This window comes from the organism of the source record quoted next, unplaced genomic scaffold (assembly GCF_019419815.1).
Source record: "Pyrus x bretschneideri cultivar Hongxiangsu unplaced genomic scaffold, Pyrus_bretschneideri_v1 Contig35, whole genome shotgun sequence".
NCBI lineage: Eukaryota > Viridiplantae > Streptophyta > Magnoliopsida > Rosales > Rosaceae > Pyrus > Pyrus x bretschneideri.
The window spans coordinates 953749-965248 of NW_025999668.1; the positions used below are offsets into that span (position 1 = coordinate 953749).

Here is an 11500-nt window from a genome sequence, read left to right on the forward strand (position 1 = left end):
ATTTTTTATGTCAATAAAAATAAAAAAATTTCCCCCATCGTCTTCGTCGAAGGTGGAGGCGAGCTGAGCATGCTCAAGCTCCGTACAAACAATAAATGAAGTAAAAGAATTGGATAGATTTGTACAGAGAGAGAGCTTGAAACCCTAAGAGTGGGAATTGCAATTAAGAGAAGTGACCAAAGCATCAGGAGCAGCAGCGCACATGGAAGATCGAGTGCCGATGGGTCAAACATTTATCTGGTTGGGTTTTAGGTCCGATCCGGGTAAATGGGCTTAAAAGTGAGAAGGACCGACGACACATTGCGCTGCTGATAGGCAAACACCTCGGAGAAGATTGGCTTGAAGAAAGAAAAAGAGAGAAAAAATGGGGGAGAGAAAAATTTTAATATTATTTTGACATAAAACAATATTATTTGTTATTATTTAAATATTTTTAATATAAATGTTAATATTTAATTAGACTTGTGAGACCTATTTATGTGACACATAAGCACATAACAGAAATTTTAATGGAATTATAACGGAAGGATCACATTGATTTACAACATTCATTTTCAATGACTAGTACATTGATTGATTTTCAATTTCGATAAGGTGGTTCAATTTTAGCAATCATTTGTGATAAAAAAACCCTTTCATATTTGTCTCATTTCTTGACATATTCTTCTAATATTTGTCGATACGAACACGTAAACGCAAAACAAAACGTAAATTGGACTTATAACGAAGAAGTTCCATATGTTTTCAGGCAAAGGACAAATTTTGTAATTTTTCATTCATGGGGCTGAGTGGAACTTTCCGAACTTGCATGTGAAATTCTATTGTTGATTTCTATTTTGGGTTTTATACTTATGGAAACCCTTCCCTTTATGGGAAGTTACTACCGACACTTCACTCTCTCTCTTTCACACTGCTTACTTTCTCTCTCTCCTCTCTCCGACCCACACTTCCTCTACCTCTCCCTGCCCACAGGCGAGCAGCACCATCGCTGCTCAACTGCGTATCAAACACCCAAAAAAAAACACCGTCACCTTTGTCACGTCACCAGAAGCTTTACTCGGACCTCGAATTCTTAAAGTACGAAGCAAAAACCGAGGGTTCTTCGAGGTTCTGATTGGGTAGCTTTTCCCCACGAATTTTTCATTGTTCCCAGCGAAGGTAGTGGCTCTAACCACTAACCACCACAAACGATTGATCTCATAGACATTGGCGAAGCCAGGATTTCTCGGGGGGAGGGGCGAACTTAAAAGAGTGCAAGGTTAAAGAAAAATGGCAACAACTAAATCTTTTTATATAGTAATGTCTTTCATAATTAATCAATACAAAAAAATTACAATTGTTGTCGGCGAGGTTTCATGTCATGAAAACGTCGCATAATAGGCTTATTATCAATAAAAGCAAACACAACTCTCTCAATGTAAGCAACCATACTATCACTCAACCATTGATCTCCCATTTTGTTACGCAATGGTGTTTTCACAATCTTCATAGCAGAAAAAGCTCTCTCCACCGAAGCGGTTGCAACTGGTAACACCAAAGCCAATGTAAGAAGCTTATACACTAACATATAGCTTTCACACCTCCTGATCTTCACTAACTCTTTTGCAAGATCACTAATTCCTCTCAATGATGAAAACTCACTATGCATTTTCATATCATGAATGTAATTGTCAAGTTGAATTGGAAGATTCATGAGGTCCATACGATCAAAATCTTGAGGATAAAGTTGGGCTAAACGAACAATTTTTGCTTTGTTAAAAGATGCAAAATTATTCACCGGACTCAAACATGTCATACAAAGAAGCAACTCGGTGTTTACTTCATTGAAGCGATCATTCAATTCCTTTAGTTGCATATCAAGGACTTGAAAATAAAGATCCACACAATAGTAATGGAAGTTTGTGATTTTTGGAGCTTTACGCCTTGATTTTCCAGGTACGAAATGTAAATCCTCCATGTTAGGAACGATAATATCATGATCCTCACAAAGCCTTTCTACATCATTAAGCAAGTCCCCAAAGTCATCGTCTCTCAAGGATTGTAGTGTTTGCTTGCGTACTTCCACTAACGCCATCGCATTCATAATATCTTGATCTTTCTTTTGCAATGCTTGTGATAACTCATTTGTAATTCCCAATATAAGTCTCATCAAGAAAAGGTGAAACGCAAAATCAAAATTTTGTATGTCTTTGAATAACCTAGTTGCTTCACCGAGATTATCTTGGTTGCGATCACTTTTAATCCATTCAACCACCTATACCACGGGTTCATACATAACAATAATACTAACTGTAGTACCATAATGCTAGTTCCACCGTGTATCACATGGACGCATGAGACTACTTTCTTGATTTAACCTTTTAACTGTTTCAAGATTAGCAAGATCAAGAGCTTTCTGAATTTGTTCTTGTTGTTTCTCTCTAAATGCATCATGACGCTTGCATGAAGATCCAATAAGATTCACCAAACTACTAGCATTGATGAAGAAATTAGCAACATCCTCATTTTCCTTTGCCACGAATACAAGAGCTAGTTGGAGTTGGTGTGCAAAACAATGAATATAAAATGCTTGAGGGTATTTGTTCAAAATCTTTGTTTGAAGACCATTTAACTCACCTCTCATATTACTAGCTCCTTCATAGCCTTGTCCTCGTAACTTGGACATACTCAAATTTGTTGTAGCAAATAATCTCTAAATGGCCTCTTCAAGTGAGCTACTAGTTGTAGAGGAGACATGTTGATCACCCAAAAACTTTTCAATTGCTTCTCCTTTTTTGTTCACATAACACAATACCACCGCCATTTGCTCTTTAGTGGAAGCGTCACGTGATCCATCAACCAAGAGAGAAAAAAATGTACCTTCCATATCTTTGGTGATTGCATTAATAGTTTCAATAGCACAAGCATGAACAAGATCCTTTTGAATATCGGAAGAAGTATACTTGAGATTCTTGGGAGCATTCTCAAGAACAACCTTCCTAACTTTCTCATTATGATCGGCAAGAAATTGCATAAGCTCTATATAATTACCCTTATTGCTCGATTTCAAAGATTCATCGTGCCCACGAAAAGCCAAACCCTGTCGCAACAACCATCTTGTGCAATCAAGTGCTCCACTCAGTAAAGTGTGATAATTAACGCGAGCTTCATCAATTTGCTTGATCACAAATGTTTCAATGTGTTGTTTTTGTGTCATCAAGTCTTTAGCTTGTTGCATAGCTTTATTATGAAGACTTCCAACACCTCCCTCATGGACTCGAAAATTTTCTGGTCCTTTCCTCCAATTTATAAACCTTTTTTCAGTGAAGACATCACTTCCACTACCACCCGCTTTATCAAAATCACATTTAAAAAGATAGCAATAACAGTAAAATGCAGCATCTTTTACTATACTATACTCCAACCACTTAAAATTATCAAACCAACCTGTGATAAAATATCGATTGTTGCTAGCTTTCCTTGGCATGCTGTGAGATTTAGGTTGACAAGGTTCATTTTGGAGGTAGTATCTATGAATTGCTTCGCGACAATTGAGTGGATAATCAAGCATTCGACGTCTCAGTCCAGGGTCTGCATGAAGATTAGCTAATATTTCATCCAACTCAATAACCTCACTTTGTTGTGCACTACCCAAAATACTTGAAGGAGGATTACTCGGAATATTTGAAGGTGGAAGAGGACTACCCGGAATAGTTGGAGAAGGATTTAAGCACTGGTTCTTATAGTATCGTTCCATTACATAACTGTATAAGAATAATTTATCAGTACCAACAATCATATGAATAATCAAGAATTCAATTTTTATCCTAGAGTAGAGTATGTAGACTATGAATGTACAGTACCAACAATGCATTTGAATGAGGGTTTTAGTTGGTTAGTTGGGGTTTATTATGTTAATGTAAATATGATATAAAAGTCTTCACCATGTTCAGCTGTTTTTTTTTTCCTTGCTAGACCATGTGTGATTCAAGTTCCTATATATAATGTATCAATCCTCTTTTATGTACTTCAAAAAAAAAAAAATCAATAATCATAGTATTCATATCATATGAATAAGAATAATCTATAATCAATAACCATATAATGTATAACCCTATAATCCTACATCAATTAAACAAAAATTTGTATTCAATCATCAATTAGGGTTTGAAATAAATTAAAATTTTACCTTAATTGGAGCATCTGGCGTGGCGTGCGTGGTGAGTTGCTTCTGGACTCTGGACAGTGGTCTTGGTGGCCAACCAACGGAACGGGGGGTGGTTGCTTTCTTGTGTTCCTGGGATTTGGGACAATTTTGAAAAGTGAAATCTGGGACAAGGAGGGTTTTGTCATGTGCGGGAAAAAGAGAGTAAATGTGCGGGATGGGATTTGTTATATGGGAAAAAGGTGGGGGTTTAATTGAAACCGGGTGAGGTTGGGATGGGGATGGGGACCAATGGTCCCCCCGTTTTTTTTTATTATTATTATTTCATCAGCCGCAAAACGACGCCGTTTACCAAAAAAATTTAAATTTTTTTTACCAGGCCCAAAACGACGTTGTTTTGGCCTGGATTTTAAAATTAAAAAAAAAAAAAAAAAAAAACCCTACGCGCAGGGAGCTGCACAAGTTTCTGGTTCAGAAGCATGGGGGTTTCAACCTAGTTTCGGGCCGAACTAGGGGGGTTCAAGCTTCACTCCTGCCTTTGTTTTCCGACGAGTGGAAGGGCAACCGCCCCCCCTTCGCTCCTATGTAGCTTCGCCATTGCTCATAGAGTAGATCAAGTAAATCATGTTTTAGTTGTTAAAATTGACGAACTTTTGACACAAATCAAGGAGGACAAGCGTCTGCAATGAGACTGTTGTACAACTTCAATGAGTTTTTTTTTTTTTTTTTTTTATTTTTATTTTTGCCTAATCCCCTAATCCCGTCAAGTTAGACGAGACTGAGGTCACCAATCAACTACCTAGCATCCCTAGACTCGTATTCAAGCAACTCGTGATTAGGGATCTACTTCGTACCAACATTCTAAAAGACGGTAAACGCTATTTGAGCAGCGAGTTGGGGTCTAGCACATAAGCAGATTTAAGTAAATTTAATATAATGTAATTAAATTTACTATATAATATATTATTAATATGTTTTTCTTTTAAAATGATCTTAAAGTTAGAGTTTAAGTACATAATAATATAAATGATCTTAAAAGAAAAATGAACAATAAAACAATACAAAAAAATAGATTTAAAAAATAGAAAGTGATGATTGGTTTAGGTGAGAAAATAAGTAAAAAAATATAAAAAATTAGTAAAAAGAGTAAATGGTGAAATTGGTACCTGGCGGAATATCTTGTATAAAAATTATATTCCGCTGGACTAACTAGATTTGTTAGTTAATAAATCAGAGATTCAATCACCAATTTCAGTTCCAAAAAACTATCCTAGTCAGTAAGACCTCAGTTCATTGCAAGTCATTGATGTGTCAAATGAGTGTGACTAGGGGTTAAAACTGAGAACCGGACCTAACCCGGCCCGTATAAAAAGGGCCAGTTTTTACAAACTCTTTTTTTTTTTTTTTTTTTCTTTTTTCCCCTAATTTTCAGTATCCAGATTCTTCCCAGTATCCACCACCTAGAACCTATTTGTGACCCTTTTGGAGGGCAAAACCCTAACCCTAACATTCACAACCTCGGAGATCCCCGCCACTTCCATCAAGCACCTCCTATACAAAATCTTCAAATACAATTTCAAATTCATCAAAAAATAAAATAAAATTGAATCCCTATGAGAACCAAAGACGTTGTCTTCCTCACGAATCGAACCAGAGACATCATCTTCAAGCATTTCTCGCTAACCTTGACGCACAAATAGAACCAGATATGTCGTCTTCCTCCCGGATCCAAGACCTCCAACCTCACCATTAAAAATTACATCGAATAAAAAAAAATTCATAAACCTGCAAAATTCCTAAATCAGAAACCCTAAATTCCACTCATCTTGCTTTGCAAACCCAAAAGAAAAAATTGAAAATTTAGAGAATATAAATACGAAATTTAATTCAATCAACCTGCGACGGTTTCGGAAATTCGCAGAGGGAGGGAGAAAGGGAGAGAGACAGAGAGACTTACGACGTTGGTGATGACTTCTATACAAGCCGAGCTGCGACAGAGGCCATGGTAGCGCGTGTGTCGATGTGGTTGGAGCCACTAATAGAAGACCTCAATAACTGGGTAAGCTTCGAACTTTTTCTCCCAGTCGGCGAGGACGCCAATCTTCTTCTCCATGAGGTCGTCGAGGGAGATGGTGTTGTCCTCATCCTTCTTGATCATCTTTGCCAAAGTCACAACAACGAACAGTGGTAGTCAGAGTCCGTAGAGAGACCTTCAAATTGATGCTTGAGTTAGGGATTTGAGATCGAGAAAAAAGAGTCCATTGCCTTAGGAAATATCGATAGTGGGGAGAGAAATTGAGAGTAAGATTTATTTTAAATCAATGATGGAGATTTAATCTCCGTATAATGGACGGTACCAACAATCCAGGCCGGGGGCTTTTAGAAATCTGAAACTGGCCCACCTCACCAATTACATGGACTTGCCCCACCCCGCCCCATTTTGAGTTTACAAAATTTGTATCTGCCTTGAACTAACTGAACCCGGCCCACCCCATGAGTCCTAGTCCTGTTATCCCAGCCCTAAGCGTGACCGTGAGCACATACATGTGTATGTGATTGTGTGACACAATATAAATAACTTTGAATACAAGATGTTTTCGGATAGAAAAACCCACCTTGGGTTCAAAAATCAAGGACTCTTTACTGAGTCCAATTCACTAGTGTAAACAAGGTTCATACAAAGACCACACAAGCTCAATTCCTAGATCTTTATCTACGAAGCAACTTTACTTTTGTACAACCTTACCTTACACGAGATGAACTCCTTCGGTCTTGATGAAGTGGTAGCTTCTCTTGAGCTCTTCACCTTGTGGCATTGATATTAACTCAAATCAAATCAATGATATGATGCTATTATATGCATATAAAATCTAGATTCAAATGACCAGACATATTCTCCAGTCAAACAGTTGAACGAAGAATCTAACTTGAATTCAAAAGCTTGGTCTAAAAACGAATTTAAAACTTAAAACCAGACCAAGACTTTAATGCAAAACCATAAAACAATGCAATCCTAACATACAATGATTGGGTATTTAATGCATGAACTTGGCTTTGCAAATAGGGTTTCATAAATGAGGAGGAGGAAGAAGGTAGAAGCATAAATGCTTTTTCTCTCTCTAACTTCTCTCTAGACAGATTTGAACCTAGAAACCCCAAATGAAAAAGAACCTTAGTTAGGGATCTTAACCGCAAAAGCATTCTTTTTTTTTTTTCCTCACCAACTATGGACACTTGTTGTACTACGAATTGATTAAAAAATATTAAGGACTACGAGCTAACTGATAGGTGCATCATTTATCATATTTTCATGTCAATTATCCCTAAGTTTCATTAAGGAATTGATTATAAAAGAGCCTTATTACTTTCCTTTTCTCAGTTTCAGCCATTCTGCGCACTTAGGACGTTTTTGGTGATAACTCGACTTTCCGGAGGAGTTTTGATGCCAGACCAATTGGAGAGGAAGCTAAGAGGATGGAGATCATTGTATCTGAATTCCATAATTTTCTATGGAGCCGTTCATTCCAGTTTTACAAATCAATCCCGCAGAAGTAACATTCCCGTTAGAATTGCGCAGTTATGGGAGAATGAAGATTTGAAGGCTTTTCTGATTTTTCCTAGTGGCGTGCGATATATTCCTGTAAAGACAAGAGATAAAACTACATTTAACATATTTTTACAGAATTTTCCATAAGATAAATCGACCCCAAAACTGGTGTGCAAGACAGATGACATGTTTCCCAAGTCAAGAAGGATTATTTCCTAGTGTCTGTCATTAATTGTTTAGGAGTTTGTTTTGTTTTAGGAGAGTTTCTCCTAGACCTTTTACGGTTTTTCTAGTATAAATATGGTCCTTGAACTCTCTCTAATCCATCCATCCACCCCTGCATACCCATATCATTGACACCATACTACCATTCACCATCTCCACAATTTGTGAAAAAGAGCTTAGGGATCTACTTTGCCATGGATTCCGGGTTCTATCTTTCTTTTATTTTTATTTCTATGTGTAACTAAGTTATTTTCTTAGGTTTATGATGAAGTCATGACATGAATATTTGTCAATTATTATCCGATTATATGCCATGTTATATTCTTAATCTTTGTGGGTATTTTATTCTAGGTTCGAGTTTCTAATAACTGAACAGCTTTAGGAATTTTGCATCTAGATATTTAGATAAATCTATGAGGATGACCAATCAATTAGGTTTATTGGAACAAAGATTAAGAAGGGTAAACAAACTAGTGAGGATGACCAATATCAAGCTAATCCTACATTGTTGACATGATTCTTCTATGCTTAATGGGTTTTTATGTGTTTAATTGTATGCCTAACCAATAGGATATAATAATCGTGTAGAGATACAAGAGTTGATGACTGACCACAGATTAATTCATACCTTAGAAAGAACAACCTTTAACATTGGCAAGGTAATTGGATAGTAGTTGGCTCTAGGAAAAGTAAATAGGATTGTTGTTGGTGGATTCATAACCTTAGATTTCCATTGTTTCTCAATTTCTTCATTTGTCGTGTGTTTATTTTAATTTCTTTTCTTTTCTTTTTCTTGTTAATTTTAGTCTTAATCAACTACTCAATTATTCAATTCAATCTATCCTTTGTTTAATTAAGTCTAGCGTGATTAATCGGTTAAATTGGTGTTAAAGCAATCCCTGTGGGATCGACCTCGTATTTGCATATATCTACAATTGATTCGTGCGGTTGCGAGTTTAATTTGGTTTAAATTAATCTAATCGGTTAAATTGGTGTTAAAGCAATCCCTGTGGGATCGACCTCGTATTTCCATATATTACTACAATTGATTCGTGCGCTTGCAAGTTTAATATGGTTTAAATTAATCTATTATTTAGGTTAGTTTAAATACACATCACTGACCATCAACAGAAAGCTGCCAGGAAGCCTATGTGGGAAGCTCATGGAAATGATTGAGACAATGATTGAGGAAGGAATTTGTTTGTGCCATATTTCTTCACTTCCAAGGATGTGAATCCTTCTAACTGAGTAATCTTTTGCACTTCTGATGGAGGACAAATTGATTGGCTAACCGCATATGTACTGGAATCGACCACTAAGAGCAGCAACCTACCTAGTAGCGTCTTTTCCCTCTTGAAGTTGAAATTTGTCCTCAACTTGAAGTGTCAATTTTGACTTCTAACGGTATTCTGGTCTACCAGTCAAACTACACCCAGAAGATGTTGCTTCGAATATACCCTTAATCTTTTGTACACTAGATGCAAATGACACTTTCAAGGAGGTTATAGAGTTGATAAATCCATATATGAGTGCAATTGGTTATTATAATTAGCTCAAAGCACTAGATCAGACATCTTAAGTGCTGATAAGCTGCCTACCTTGTGGGATTCTCTGACTCAGACTATCAATCTGATCCACACAATGTACGTTCCCAAATGGTTATGTCTCAAACATTAAAAAACACCACAATATCTTGGAGGTCAACCAAACCTTAGTTGCAAAATCTTCTAGTTGTTCCAAGACTCACCACGCCTTACTACGCCATATATGAGAGACATAGTTGAGAGCTCTTGTTGAGCACATTCGAAGTACCTTTGATTTTCATCCATCATTAAGTCCCAACAACAATCTATGAAGACAAAACTGCATGTATCAACGAGATAATAGCTTGATACATCCAACAAGTCAACGCCAAGTGTATTATGTCTACATCAACATGAGCATTACAAGCTTATCCCACACAACCTTACAGACATCTACACGAAGTCACTACCGAAGTCTACTTTCCAGAAGCTTGTCCAAGGAATTGGTATACGTAACTATCTAATTTCCAATGCTTGTAGTTCTCATTTGGAAGTTTTCTCAAAGTGAGGGGAGTATCCAGAAATATACTCACTTGATCTTAATGTACTTTCTTCCCTATTATTAGGAGTATTTTTCCCACTTGGTTTTTGCTACCTGACTAGGTTTTAACAAAACACCCATCGTGGGCTAGTCATACCTTTGTGAGCACTCTACTTGCATCCTAAAGACGTTTAGTTTTGACTTAATGCAACTTCTCGCTTTTCTCCTTGGACTATGGGTTTTTACCAGAGCGAGGTTTTGTAAGATATACTACCTATGCATTCTTCTTTTCGATTTGAGAGTCACATTCGCTACTTGTGCCGACTAGACAAGACATCTTCATTAACTACTTCTACATATTCTTAAAGATCTAATGCGCCTTCTACTAGAGTACTTACACACTCAAGGGGGAGTGTTGTGATATACTGATATGTCACATTTTGCATGCATTTATATTTTCCTTATTTGGTGTCTTTGTGATTGTTTTGGATTAAACTAGTTGCATTTTACATTATTTGGTGTTAGTGTGCAGCCAAGAGTGAAATTGGATCAATGGGAAGGCAAATGAAGTAAAAACATTCCAGAAAAGATGTGAAGTGTTAAGAAATGCAATTCGGCCATATTGGGTGATTCTAAACAAGGCAAAATCATTGAAGTCAACTATGTGGTTCCAACACCAAAACATGCATTCATATGCATGTCACAACCTTGACCGTGTGTTCTCATACAATCCCATCATTTTATGCACTTCTAAACATCAAACATGCAGTCACATGCATGCTAACATCCAGTCCGTGTGTCCCATGCCATTCCAACTCCCTTTTGAGCCAAAAACATCCATTTCCATTACTTAATCCATTCAGCCACACCTTCACATGCATGATCCACATCCATTCCGTGCATTCCATTACATTTCTGCACTTCATCTTTGCAGAAATACACATGCACTTCAATTAAATAAAACCCATGCTTGCACCTTTCCCTTTCGTTATTCAACCATTATTCCAGAAAATCAATCATTCTTAGTCCATGCCGTGTGATCCCTTCTCCTTTCTAGATTTTTACAAAGCATTTTCTGGTGGTCCAAGTCACCTTTGCAGGTTCCACTCAATTGTTGCAGCAAGGGCACATGCATTTGGATTAAACAAACCACACCTTTGCAGACCTTGTCCATACCATGCGTCCAAACCTCACAAACCCATCATTCCATCTGATTTATGCTCTGCCATTTGAGTTAAACAAATTGAAGATCCAATCTGATTGTTGGCAACAAGATTCATTCCTATTAAACTAAGCATACTTCACACATAAGAGGTTCCGCAAGTTTTATTCTTCATTCAGTCCATATACACACAGATAGCCACTCCATTTCCCCTCGATTCTCTGCCCATTTCATTCCATTCTAGGTCCATTTCTGTCCCAAGGGCAAAAACCATTCAAACACCACCATTCTACCTTCATCCGTACCACATTTGGAGAAGCAACACCAAGGAACTCTTCAAGGACTTCAACATCAGTTT

The 11500-nt window shown here is 37.1% G+C and overlaps 1 pseudogene; it reads right to left on the reverse strand.

The window, feature by feature from the left end:
• Positions 1-1330: 1330 nt before the first annotated feature.
• Positions 1331-6302, reverse strand: LOC125480671 (annotated as a pseudogene).
• Positions 6303-11500: the final 5198 nt, after the last annotated feature.